The sequence below is a fragment of the Ranitomeya variabilis genome, chromosome 2 (genome assembly GCF_051348905.1).
Source record: "Ranitomeya variabilis isolate aRanVar5 chromosome 2, aRanVar5.hap1, whole genome shotgun sequence".
NCBI classification, from domain to species: Eukaryota; Metazoa; Chordata; class Amphibia; order Anura; family Dendrobatidae; genus Ranitomeya; species Ranitomeya variabilis.
In genome coordinates, this window is record NC_135233.1 from 161,462,370 (window position 1) to 161,475,557 (window position 13,188).

Genomic DNA, 13,188 nt, shown 5'->3' on the forward strand with positions numbered 1-13,188 from the left:
CTATGGCAAGTAACAGGTGTGGGCAATATGAAAATCATACCTGAAGCCAAATAAAAAGGGGAGAATTTGACTCAATATTTGCGTTGTCTGTCTGTGTGTGCCACACTAAGCATGGCGAACAGAAAGAGGAGAAGAGGACTGTCTGAGGACTTGAGAACCAAAGTTGTTGAACAATATCAACAATCCCAAGGTTTCAAGTCCATCTCCAGATATCTCCGGAGAACCGTGCATGGAGCCAGTTATAGCCACCGTTTTCAGATATGACTGGCCTGATAAGTTCAGCAGTTTTGGTGAACTTAGACTTAGAAAGTTTAAAGGCACACTCTATTGACATATGGTTTTCAATTTATTTGTACATTTTCATAAAAAATAACAGAGCAATGGCTCTCAAGACCTCAAGTGTAAGGCAGACTGGAAAGTTTCCACAAGAAATGCTTGTCACTCTGGTAAATCTGCAACATTCATGCATTAAATAAGACAGCCCATTAATTTCAATAGAACCTGTGTATGCATATCCATTCCCATGTGGTTGTGTTTCAGGAGAATTGAACACGTTAGGGTATGTGCACACGATGCGGAAAACGCTGCAGATCCGCAGTGTTTCCCGCAGCAGTTTCCCATGAGTTTACAGTACAATGTAAACCTATAGGAAACAAAAAACGCTGTGCTCATGCTGCGGAAAAAAACGCACAGAAACGCAGCGGTTTACATTCCGCAGAATGTCACTTTCTGCGGATTCCGCAGCGGTTTTACAGCTGCTCCTATAGAAAACCGCAGTTGTAAAACCGCAGTGGAATCCGCATCAAAGCCGAGACATGTCAGCTGCTTTGAACAGCTGACATTTGTCCGCAATAGGTGTGGTGACTTAACAAGCGCTTCTGGCCATCCGGCCGGAAATGCACTTTACGGTGACCCCATCACATGATCGGGGGTCATCGGTGCGTCGGCATAGCAACCAGAGGTCTCATGCAGACATGCTGATGCTTGTTGTTGGTTGTTGATGCCGGATTGCTATGAGCGCGACCCTGTGGTCGGCGCTCATAGCAATGCAGTAATTCTACTACATAGGAGCGATCTGAGCATCGCCTCTATGTAGCAGAGCCGATCGAGTTGTGGCAGCTTCTAGCCTCCCATGGAGGCTATTGAAGCATGCCAAAATAAAAAAAATTGTTTTAAAAAATATGAAAAAAAAAAAAAAGTTTAAATTAACCCCTTTAGCCCCATTCAAAGTAAAACAAAAAAATAAAACCTACACATATTTGGTATTGCTGCGTTCAGAATCGCCCAATTTATCAATAAAAAAAAGGATTAACCCGATCTCTAAATGGCGTAGCTATAAAAAAAAAGTCATAACGCCAGAATTACATTTTTCTTTAAAATGCGATAATGGGCGATCAAAAGAACATATCTGCACCAACCTGGTACAATTAAAAACGTCAGCTCGGCACGCAAAAAATAAGCCCTTACCCAACCCCAGATCACGAAAATTGGAGAAGCTGCGGTAACTTTGGAATTTTTTTTCACCACTTAGATAAAACAGAACCTGGACATGTTTGGTGTCTATGAACTCAAAACGACCTGAAGAATCATAATTGCAGGTCAGTTTTAGCATTTAGTGAACCTAGCAAAAAAGCCAAACAAAAAACAAGTGTGGGATTGCACTTTTTTTGCAATTTCACCGCACTTAGAATTTTTTTCCTGTTTCCTAGTACAAGACATGGTAAAACCAATGATGTCATTCAAAAGTACAACTCGTCCCGCAAAAAATAAGCCCTCACATGGCCATATTGATGGAAAAATAAAAAAGGTATGGCTCTGGGAAGAAGGAAAGCAAAACGCAAAACCGAAAATTCTTTCTCCAACTTGATGCAACAAGCAACCTATGATTCAGGAGGGGTTTAAGGAATGTGCCATAGTTATCTGAGGTGGAAGTGCCCCATTATTGTACTGCTGTATTCCCATAGCAATCCTCAAGCCAAAGGTGATCTATTTATGCAAGTTCCTGATATATTCTGAAAGATCTGGTAGGCCTAAGCAGCAGGCACTGTTGCTAATGACTATAAGATCATGTACAGTGGGTACTGAAAGTATTCAGACCCCTTTACATTTTTCACTCTTTGTTTCATTGCAGCCATTTGGTAAAATCAACGCAGTTCATTTTTTTCTCATTAATGTACTCTCTACACCCCATCTCGACTGAAAAAAAACAAAAATGTAGAAATTTTTGCAAATTTACTAAAAAAGAAAAACTGAAATATCACATGGTCATAAGTATTCAGACCTTTGATCAGACACTCATATTTAATGCAAAAAATCTCCAATATTGCATTTTAAACGTAAAGCAACAGTGTGCTAAATATCCCCATGAATTTTAGGTGTAGTATAGACTTAAAATAGATATGAGAAAAAAGGAGGAGAGACAGTCCACTACTAAAATGTACAACTTTATTATAATATAAACAAGACACATATCAGATGAGAACCTGTTAGGAGTAATTACATGGTAGATGTTGAATGATGAGGAGAAAAAATGACCATCTCCCAGACGTGATAGAGACCAGTGCAGACCCAAATGTAAAAGGACAAGGGTAAACAAGCCACACAAACAGTCGCTGACTGCTTTATCATTAATCCACTATGGGACTCAGAGTGTTGCAATCCCCCCTAGAAGCAGCAGAGAGCAGTTCGGTGGTGGTAAGTTGCTAATAAGGTATAACCTGCATGTGTTTGCACAATGCACCCTCTGCAGACAATGACAGCGGTCAAAAAGAACCGCTGGAGGGGGCACTGATGCAAGATACATGAATGCAATATCACAATAATGTCAAATTAACATGTACCCATTGTAGTAGCAGCACGGGAACACTGGTCAACCCCATTTCCTTGTGACCCTACTTGAGATGGTTCTACTCCTTCATTGGAGTCCAGCTGTGTTTAATTAAACTGATAGGACTTGATTTGGAAAGGCACACACCTGTCTATATAAGACCTCACAGCTCACAGTGCATGTCAGACCAAATGAGAATCATGAGGTCAAAGGAACTGGCCAAGGAGCTTAGAGACAGAATTGTGGCAAGGCATACATCTGGCCAAGGTTACAAAAGAATTTCTACAGTACTCAAGGTTCCTAAGAGCACAGTGGCCTCCATAATCCTTAAATGGAAGTGGGTTGCCCGCCAGGGCCGTGGGGTACCCGGTACCGGGTCCGGTGTTCACAGGGGGATGTCACGGTGGCGACCCGGTCCGTGGCCCTGGTCGCCCATGTAAAAGGGGAAATTGAATAAAGTTTATGTTAGTGACGCCACCTGTGGTATTCGGTCAGTGGGGACTGACGCTGCTTTAAGGGGTCCTCTGGGGTGATGTTATGGCAGCTAGATGGTATAACTTCCCACAGGTGAAGTGTATCTCCAGGGCTCCCGGTGTGTAGATGGAAGATGGTGAATGGCGCAGTAAAGAATGAGGACACAGGTTTGCAGTCTCTTTACCTGGTTTACTGAAGACTTCAGGCAGCCACAGTCCAGGGTAACAGATCACAGGGCAGGCAGGGTCCGGCCTGCTCGGAAGCAAATCCAGAGTCCCCTTTACCAGGTGGAGTTAAAAGCCTTCCTCTAGCTCCGTGGTGTCATAGTCCCTTACTGCCTATGGCTTCAGATAAGGTCCTCACAGTTCTTCTCTCTGTCCCCCATATAGGATAGGACAATACCTGTATGACAGGTAACTCAAGTCTTTTTACAGGGACTCTATCACGCCCCGGGCTCTATGTGTTACTGTGTCTTCAGCTGTGTGTGGCGGACAGGTAACTTGCAGTTCAGCTGTCCTGCCGGGTTCTGATGTAAGTCCTAGAGTCTTTTACAACCTTGGTGTACCGGCTACCGGTTATCTGCGCTTTGCCAGGGAGACAGTCTGCTCGCTGCTGTCCTCCCCCTGGTGTCACTCTCCTGTGCTCTGCTCTCCTTCACTCTCACTGAACAATGTTCGGCTTTCTGTATGTCTCTTTCTTTAGGAGCTTTAGTGCTTCAGACTACATGGCCCCTTCAGACCTTCTGACACTCTATGTCGGTCTGCCCTCTTCTGACTCTCTGACAATCTGACCTCTCTTTCCATCCAAACCACAATATATATAGGGGAGTCACCTAGAAATAGGATCAAAAGCTCCCCCTTGTGGCCTTGAGTGTGAACATGTTGTGTGCATTGTGATTACCTGATAAAAGATATCCTTCATCACTTCCAAACATAACATCACTCTCCCAGACCAAGACCCTTGGGCGCCACAGAAGAAGTTTGGGACCACCAGAAGTGTTCCTAGACCTGGCCGTCCAGCCAAACTGAGCAATCGTGGGAGAAGAGCCTTGGTGAGAGAGGTAAAGAAGAACCCCAAGATCACTGTGGCTGAGCTCCTCAGATACAGTAGGGAGATGGGAGAAAGTTCCACAAAGTTAACTATCACTGCAGCCTGCATAGAGTTTGCTTACAAAACACATGAAGGACTCCCAGACTATGAGAAATAAGATTCTCTGGTCTGATGAGAGGATGAGAGAACATTTTGGTGATAATTCTAAGCGGTATGTGTGGAGAAAACTAGGCACTGATCATCACCTGCCCAATATAATTCCGACAGTGGAACATAGTGGTGACAGCATCATGCTATGGGGGTGTTTTTCAGCTGCAGGGACAGGACTACTGATTGCAATTGAAGGAAACATGAATGCAGCCAAGTACAGAGATATCCTGGATGAAGACCTCTTCCAGAGTGCTCTGGACCTCAAACTTGGCCGAAGGTTCACCTTCCAACAAGGCAATGACCCTAAGCACACAGCTAAAATAACAAAGGAGTGGCTTCAGAACAACTGTGTGACCATTCTTGACTGGTCCAGCCAGAAGCCTGACCTAAACCCAATTGAGCATCTCTGGAGAGACCTGAAAATGGCTGTCGACCAACGTTCACCATCCAACCTGATGGAACTGGAGAGGATCTGCAAGGAAGAATGGCAGAGGATCCCCAAATCCAGGTGTGAAAAGCTTGTTGCATCATCCCCAAGGAGACTCATGGCTGTACTAGCTCAAAAGGATGTTTCTACTTAATACTGAGCAAAGGGTTTGAATACTTATGACCATGTGGTATTTCAGTTTTTCTTTTTTTTTAAATTTACAAAAATTTCTAAATTTCTGTTTTTTTTCAGTCAAGATGGGGTGCAGTGTGTACATTAATGAAAAAATGAACATTTTTGAATTTACCAAATGGCTGCAGTGAAACAAAGAGTGAAAAATTGAAAGGGGTCTGAATACTTTCCGTACCCACTGTATGTGTGTTTTTACAATGTGTAATGAGAACCTATTAGGTCTTCTATTCATAAACAAAAAAAATAAATAAATAAAAGAGCTAAAAGTATACATAACATTTTAGTTAATTTTATATGTATATATCTTGTATGAGCTAGGATGAAACTCTATGAGCCCACACTCCACCCTTTGTTCAAGGTTATACAGGGAACTTTTTATCAGATCAAAGTACCGTATATACTCGAGTATAAGCCGTGATTTTCAGCCCATTTTTTAGGCTGAAAGTGCTCCTCTCGGCTTATACTCGAGTCATTGTCCCGGGGGGGGGCGGCGGGAGAGGGGGAGCGGCGGCTGCGACATACTCGCCTGCTCCTGGCGTGGTCCCTGCATCTCCGGTCTTCGGGCATTAACAGCTTCTTCCAGCGTTGAGCGGTCACATGGTACCGCTCATTACAGTAATGAATATGGACCGACTCCACTCCCATAGGGGTGGAGCCGCATATTCATTACAGTAATGAGCGGTAACGGTGACCGCTCAACGCTGGAAGAAGCTGTCAGCGACCAGAGATGCAGGGACCGCGCCAGGAGCAGGTGAGTATAATGGGGAGGGGGAGCACTGCGCGATATTCACCTGTCCTCGTTCCGGGCGCCGCTCCATCTTCCGCGTCCTCTGCCGTGACGCTCAGGTCAGAGGGCGCGATGACGTGGTTAGTGCGTGCCCTCTGCCTGAGCGTCAGTGCAGAAGACGTGGAAGACACAGCGACGCCGGAACGAGGACCGGTGAGTATTGCAAGTGCGACGAGAGGTGAGTATGTCATTTTTTTTTATCGCAGCAACAGCATATGGGGCAAATGTGTCTATGGAGCATCTTATGGGGCCATATGAGAATTTGTGCAGCACTATATGGGGCAAATATCTCTATGGTGCATCTTATGGGGCCATGTGCAGCATTATATGGGGCAAATATCTCTATGGAGCATCTTATGGGGCCATATTTATTGTTTGTGCAGCACTATATGGGTCAAATATTTTTATGGAGCATCTTATGGGGCCATAATCAACGTTTGTGCAGCATTATATGGGGCAAATATCTTTATGGAGCATCTTATGGAGCCATATTCAACGTTTTTGCAGCACTATATGGGTCAAATATTTTTATGGAGCATCTTATGGGGCCATAATCAACGTTTGTGCAGCATTATATGGGGCAAATATCTTTATGGAGCATCTTATGGAGCCATATTCAACGTTTGTGCAGCATTATATGGGGCAAATATCTCTATGGAGCATCTTATGCTGCCATATTCAACGTTTGTGCAGCACTATATGGGGCAAATATCTCTATGGAGCATCTTATGGGGCCATAATCAACATTTGTGCAGCATTATATGGGGCAAAAATCTCTATGGAGCATCTTATGGGGCCATAATTAACATTTGTGCAGCATTATGTTGGGCAAATGTCTCTATGGAGCATCTTATGGGACCCTTATTAACCTTTATGCAGTACTGTATGGGGCAAATGTGTCTATGGAGCATCTTATGGGGCCATTATTAACCTTTGTGCAGTACTGTATGGGGCAAATGTGTCTATGGAGCATCTTATGGGGCCATTATTAACCTTTGTGCAGTACTGTATGGGGCAAATGTCCCTATGGAGCATCTTATCGGACCCTTATTAACCTTTATGCAGTACTGTATGGGGCAAATGTGTCTATGGAGCATCTTATGGGGCCATTATTAACCTTTATGCAGCATTATATGGGGCATATTTTAATATGGAGCATCTTATGGGGCCCATCATGAACTGTATGGAGCATTATATGGGGCTCCTGATTCAATATGGATATTCAAAAACACTTAACCTACTGATATCTCAATTAATTTTACTTTTATTGGTACCTATTTTTATTTTTGAAATTTACCGGTAGCTGCTGCATTTTCCACCCTAGGCTTATACTCGAGTCATTAAGTTTTCCCAGTTTTTTTGTGACAAAATTAGGGGGGTCGGCTTATACTCGAGTATATACGGTAATATTTAATTTCCAAAAATGTTTAAAGGGATCATGGACATGAACCTGAAAGGGACCATGAACATGCAATCCAATCTGCAGGCACCATATTTCAGAGTAGGAGGAGCTAAGCAGATTGATATTTAGTTTTATGAAACAATATTCAGTATAATCTGTGTATTAATCATTAAACCTTTGCTCTTTCTCAAATTTTAGGTCCAGTGGTTGGTTCTATTAGTGACTCACAGCATTCTTTGCATGCAGTGATATCTGTCAGTCACTGTTAGGACCACCCACTTTACCAAAAATCCCAGAAAGAGCAGAGCTTTAAATAATAAAAACACAGGTTTTGCTAGAAGAATGAACATGCTAGAAGAATGAACCAACTCCTGAAGCATCTTCAACTTGAAAACTTTATGTTTTTAACTTCTGGAAAAAGACACAGTGTGAAGATACCCTAAACGCTCATTCCCACTTGAAATGAAATTGGATGAATGCAATCCAATTAAAAATTGGATTGCATTCAGACCAATGTTATTCTATGATTGTGTGTTCATGTGCGTTTTTTTTCCAGCTCGGATCAGACCGGAAAAAACTTGCAGCATGCTGCGATTGTAATCGGAAATCGGATTGCATCTCGCAATAGAAGTCAAAGGTTCAAGAAAAAAATCACACAGCACTTGGACAATGCGAGTGCTGTCCGATTTTTACACACCGATCTCCTTGAAAAAGCCAGCAATTCATGTGCCGCGGACAGTAAAATCACAGAGTGACAGGTTAGAATAAAATAGATAGAATAGATTTATATACATAGAATAGGTAGCTATATAGATGTCAGTGACACACACATATATGTATATACTGTATATTACATAGATTACAGCTTATTGCACATATCAACCACTGAGGACTCTTAATTCTACATATTTTTCTATCCACTGGCTAACACGGTACCAAGATATATATCTAGCTTATTGTACATGTATTTAATTTTTATAAGATTATTTTTCTGAAAAAAATTGTGTGGGTTCCCGTGTAATTTTCTAAACCAGCAGAGTGAAAGCTGACAGCTTGGGGCAGATGTTTATAGCCTGGGAACGGGGTAATACCCATGGAGCTTCCCTGGCTAGTAATATCAGCTCACAGCTGTATACTTTTCCTTTACTGGCTAGTAAAATGGGAGGCCCCCCAAAATATGATGTAAATAATAACCAGCAAAGGCTATGCAGACTGCTGTGGGCTGATTTTGATAGCCTAGGAAGGGGCCATGGATACTGGCTCCCCCCAGGCTAAAAACGTCAGCTCTCAGCCTCCCCAGAAAATGCAAATTCATAAGATGTGCCAATTCTGGCACTTAGCCTTGCTCTTCCCACTTGCCCTGTAGTGGTGGCAAGTCGAGTGATAGTTTGGGGGGTTGATGTCACCTTTGTATTGTCAGGTGACATCATGCCCCAAGGTTAGTAATGGAGAGGCGTCAATAAGAGATAATAACTTTTAGGTTTTCATTGGCTATAAGCCATAATCATCAACATTAACAGAAGTAAACACATGAAATAGATCTCTCTGTTTTGTATTGAGTCTATATAATATATGAGTTTCACTTTTTGTATTGAAGAACTGAAATAAATTAACTTTTGATGATATTCAAATTTTGTGAGAAGCACCTGTATATATTTATGTAACAGCCTAAACTGTGCTCAAGGTAGAGAGAATTAACCAAACAAAAAATGTATTTAAAGAGTTTGTCCCATAAACAGCATTTACCAGAATCCATAGGATAGTTAGTCAATGTATGAATCATTGGGGTCGTATTGCAAGGATCCTAAAAATCAGGATCCCAAGTTCTCTATATGTGTGAAATATTAGTGAGCATACAGACCACTGTTCAATTTACTTCCTATAGGAGTTAAAGAGTCAGTGATCACACATGCTTACTAATTCTTCATTCACGCAAGGGGCTTTGGGAACCCCATTCTGGCATGAATGCGGGCCTCAGCAGTCAGACCCCAAGCAATCTTACATTATCATCTATCCTATGGATAGGTCATAATTGTTGTTTATGTGACAACCTCTCTAGAAAGTTTTCCCTCCTAGACATATGATCTTTAAATATGCTTTTAACCCCTTGGCTGAGCAAGGAATTACCCATGCTGAGGACCCAATCTCTGGAGGTGGAGCTGTGTAGACAGAGTAGAGGAGCAACGCTTTTTTTTTTAACTCCGATGGTGGGAGTTACAGAACAAGTAGGAGTTACGGAAGCAACTTCAGCCTCTCTCAACTGTTTTTGTAGCACAACCTCCAGTATTCAGAGATGGATAAATCATTGCCATTTCAGCCTTGAGTAAAAAGTTTTAGAAGTAATTTTTTGTATTTATTATTCATATGTTATAAAGACAAAGAGAACTGAGGGCACTAATGATAATTAATATATGGGATCACTGACCACACACTAGAGAAGTGCATTGTACCAACAAAGAAAAGTAGCATGTAAAGGTAAGGATCACCAGGAACAATATAACAAAAAAACACAATACATTTTATTAAAGCAATTACAGTGATACAAGCAAAAGACAAGTTAAAAACAATAAGAAAACATAAGGTTTACAGATAAGTGACAGCACGGATGGCTATGTAAGAGCCCCACAAAAGAATATCTTCCTCCACTATGTGCACCGGAAGTGTGTTATAATAAAGCACACTAGACAACTAGAAATGGTATCAAAAGCTAATAAAGCTCAACAAGATGAGGCCAACCGACTCACAGACAATAACAAATATATATTAATAAATAATGCCTATTATCCCTCTGGAAACAGTTCAGTAAAATCCTGAAAGGTCGTAAAAGAAATGGAAAAATTACCCTCGGTAAAATAAACAGAAGGTAAAAAGGGAGGAAAAGTAGAGAGGCTGCATAAGACCTGTTGGATCCTGGAGAGAAAAAGTCACCCGGTCATATTATAGAGGAGGGAGAGAGGCCCCACGCGTATCGCCACACAGTGTGGCTTCCTCAGGGGCAAGTCTTTTAGCTTTTGATACCATTTCTAGTTGTCTAGTGAGACAATGCACTACACAGACAACACAGGGTTAGGGTAAACAGTGTGGCGATACTTTATTGAACCACAACACCGAATAGCAAACAGAACAATCCCAGCAATTACCCCAAGATGGTGCACATTACAGGGTCTCACCCTTCCACTGACTCGCCGGGATAATAGTAGATGTTATGTCCGAGCTCCCAGGGTCACTACTCCACCTGTGATACGCACGCAGGTAACGACAAGCGTAGGGAGATAACCGAGAGCAGTCCTGTGTTCTTTCAGCCTGGTCCGATGTACCCTCAGCTGAGATCCTGAAGAGTGACACTAACCAGAAGAAAAAAGTGTCTTTTATACCTGAGGCATGTGATTTATTTTTAGATTTACCCAGTGTCCTTCAGTCCACCCTCACAGCCTTTCCCTATCTACCTTCGAAGTCAACAAACTGGTTACAGAATACAATACACAATTAGCATATCAGCACACAATAAACAAAGATATACACACACTATTTACATGACACTATTGCAGACTTACACAAGATGTTAAATGGTATATCAGTTTGCAAGTCTGTCTTCTTGACTCATCAGGCATAAACACTTAAATCCACAAGCCAATATACAGCTAAAAAGTACATTCTCTTGGTTTGCAAAAACATGGTTGTTTGGGAAATTACGATACAATCTGGTTTCTTCACAGTACAAAAAAAAAAACCTTCTGCGATCGCGTTTTTCTGATGGTTTCCAATGGCTACTGGGTCCTGCAGTGAAGGTTGCATGTGAGCTGACATGCCACCTTCCCTGCCTGTCAGATGCTGCTCCGATGCTCTGAAGTGCAGGAGCATTGCAGAGCATCAGATCAGTGATCTGATATTGTATAGTATTGTCCCGTCCTGGGACAATGTAAAAAAGTTTTTTTTAAAGTTATTTAAAAAGTGTAAAAATATTTTTTGAAAATCCCCAAATAAAGAACAAAAAAAAGACACAAATATTTTTCCAGTAAATACATTTATTGATTTGAAAACATGTATAAACAGAAAAAGTACACATTTTTGGTATTGCGGTGTCCTTTAACACCTGCTCTATAAGGCTATGTGCACACAACGCGGATTTTCATGCGGATCTGCAGCATTTTTGGATGCGCGAAATTGCTTCAAATCCGCAGTATAGTGCACTACCAATGTTATTCTATGTGAAATGAAGAATCTGTGCAGATTTGCAGCATTTTCTTTTCAGCAGCATGTCAATTCTTTTTGCGGATCTGCAGTGTTTCTGCACCCATTGACTTCCATTGAGTCAGACACATCCACAGCAAAACCGCAGGTGTAAAAAAGATCTGGGCATTTGCTGCGGATGTACCTGCGAGAAACGCTGCAGATGGGGAGGGGGGAGTGTGTGTGGGTGGGGTGTGGGTGGAGACTATGTGTGTGGGTGGAGACTGTGTGTGCGGGTGTCTGTTTGTAGCTGTGTGGGGCCGTCTGTGGGGCTGTGTGCGGGGCTGTGTGTGTCTGTGTGCAGGGGTCTGTGAGGTTGTGTGTGTGTGTGCAGGGCTGTCTGTGTGCGGAGCTGTGTGTGTGTGCGGTGCTGTGTGTAGGCAGGCATCGTCTGACGGGACTACTAGTCCCTTCCGGCTATGCCTGCTACAGTGACAGTTATCCGGATGATGGGACAGTAGTAGTCCCATCATCCAGCTACTGTGTAAAAAAAACAAAACACATATACACATACAGTACATGCAGTACATACAACATACAGTATATACTCACCAATCACCTAGTCCCCAAAGCCCTTGATCAACTGTAGAAAAATAAAAATAATAAACCTACAGTATACTGTACTCCCTGATCCGATGTAATCCATTTAATAACGTGTGTCCCACGACAATCTCCCGAAGAGAGCTGTCACATCGCACTGTATCTCTCCGCCGTCAGAGGTCGCTGTCACCGGTAACGCTGTGTGAGAAAATTCTCACGCAGCTTTGCCGTAAAGTGAGAGCCTGAACTCTCAGTGATAACACTGCAGAAGCCATTGTCTTCTGTCAGTGTGTCACTGGAGGCCTATAGAGCATCTCCTGATGTGACTGCTCTATAGAGGAGATCGTCATGGGACACTCATTTGTCATGAATCCCAATGGCTAGGGATAGCAAGGGACAAGCAAAGTAATACAAAATATCGGACGAGCTCTAGGGTGATGGAACCTGGGCTGACCGCTGCCCTACGCCTGACAAACGCAACTAGAGATAGCCAGGGAGCGTGCCTACGTTGGTTCTAGACGCCACGCACCAGCCTAAGAGCTAACTAGTACTGCAGAGAAAATAAAGACCTCACTTGCCTCCAGAGGAATGAACCCCAAAAGGTATAGTTGCCCCCCACATGTATTGACGGTGAAATGAGAGGAAGGCACACACATAGAGATGATATATATAGGTTCAGCAAATTGAGGCCCGCTGTAAACTAGAAAGCAGAACGATACAAAAGGGGTCTGAGCGGTCAGCAAAAAACCCTAATCAAAAAACCATCCTGAGATTACAAGAACCCATGTGCCAACTCATGGCACATGGGGAGAACCTCAGTCCACTAGAGCTACCAGCTAGCATAGAGACATAATAAGCAAGCTGGACAAAAAAACCAACAACTGAAAATCAGCACTTAGCTTATCCTGAAAGATCTGGGAGCAGGTAGGCAGGAACCAAACAGAGCACATCTGAATACATTGATAGCCGGCAAGGGAATGACAGAAAGGCCAGGTAAAATAGGAAACACCCAGCCTCTGATGGACAGGTGGAAACCAAAGGCCGCAACCCACCAAAGTCACCCGGTACCAGCAGTAACCACCAGAGGGAGCCCACAAACAGAATCCACA

At 42.7% G+C, this 13,188-nt stretch overlaps 1 protein-coding gene across 3 annotated transcripts in view; it reads left to right on the top strand.

Annotated features, from left to right (window-relative positions):
- RGS17 (regulator of G protein signaling 17) overlaps positions 1-13,188 on the top strand; it is a 205,223-nt gene that overhangs the window by 140,420 nt on the left and 51,615 nt on the right. The window lies entirely within an intron of this gene.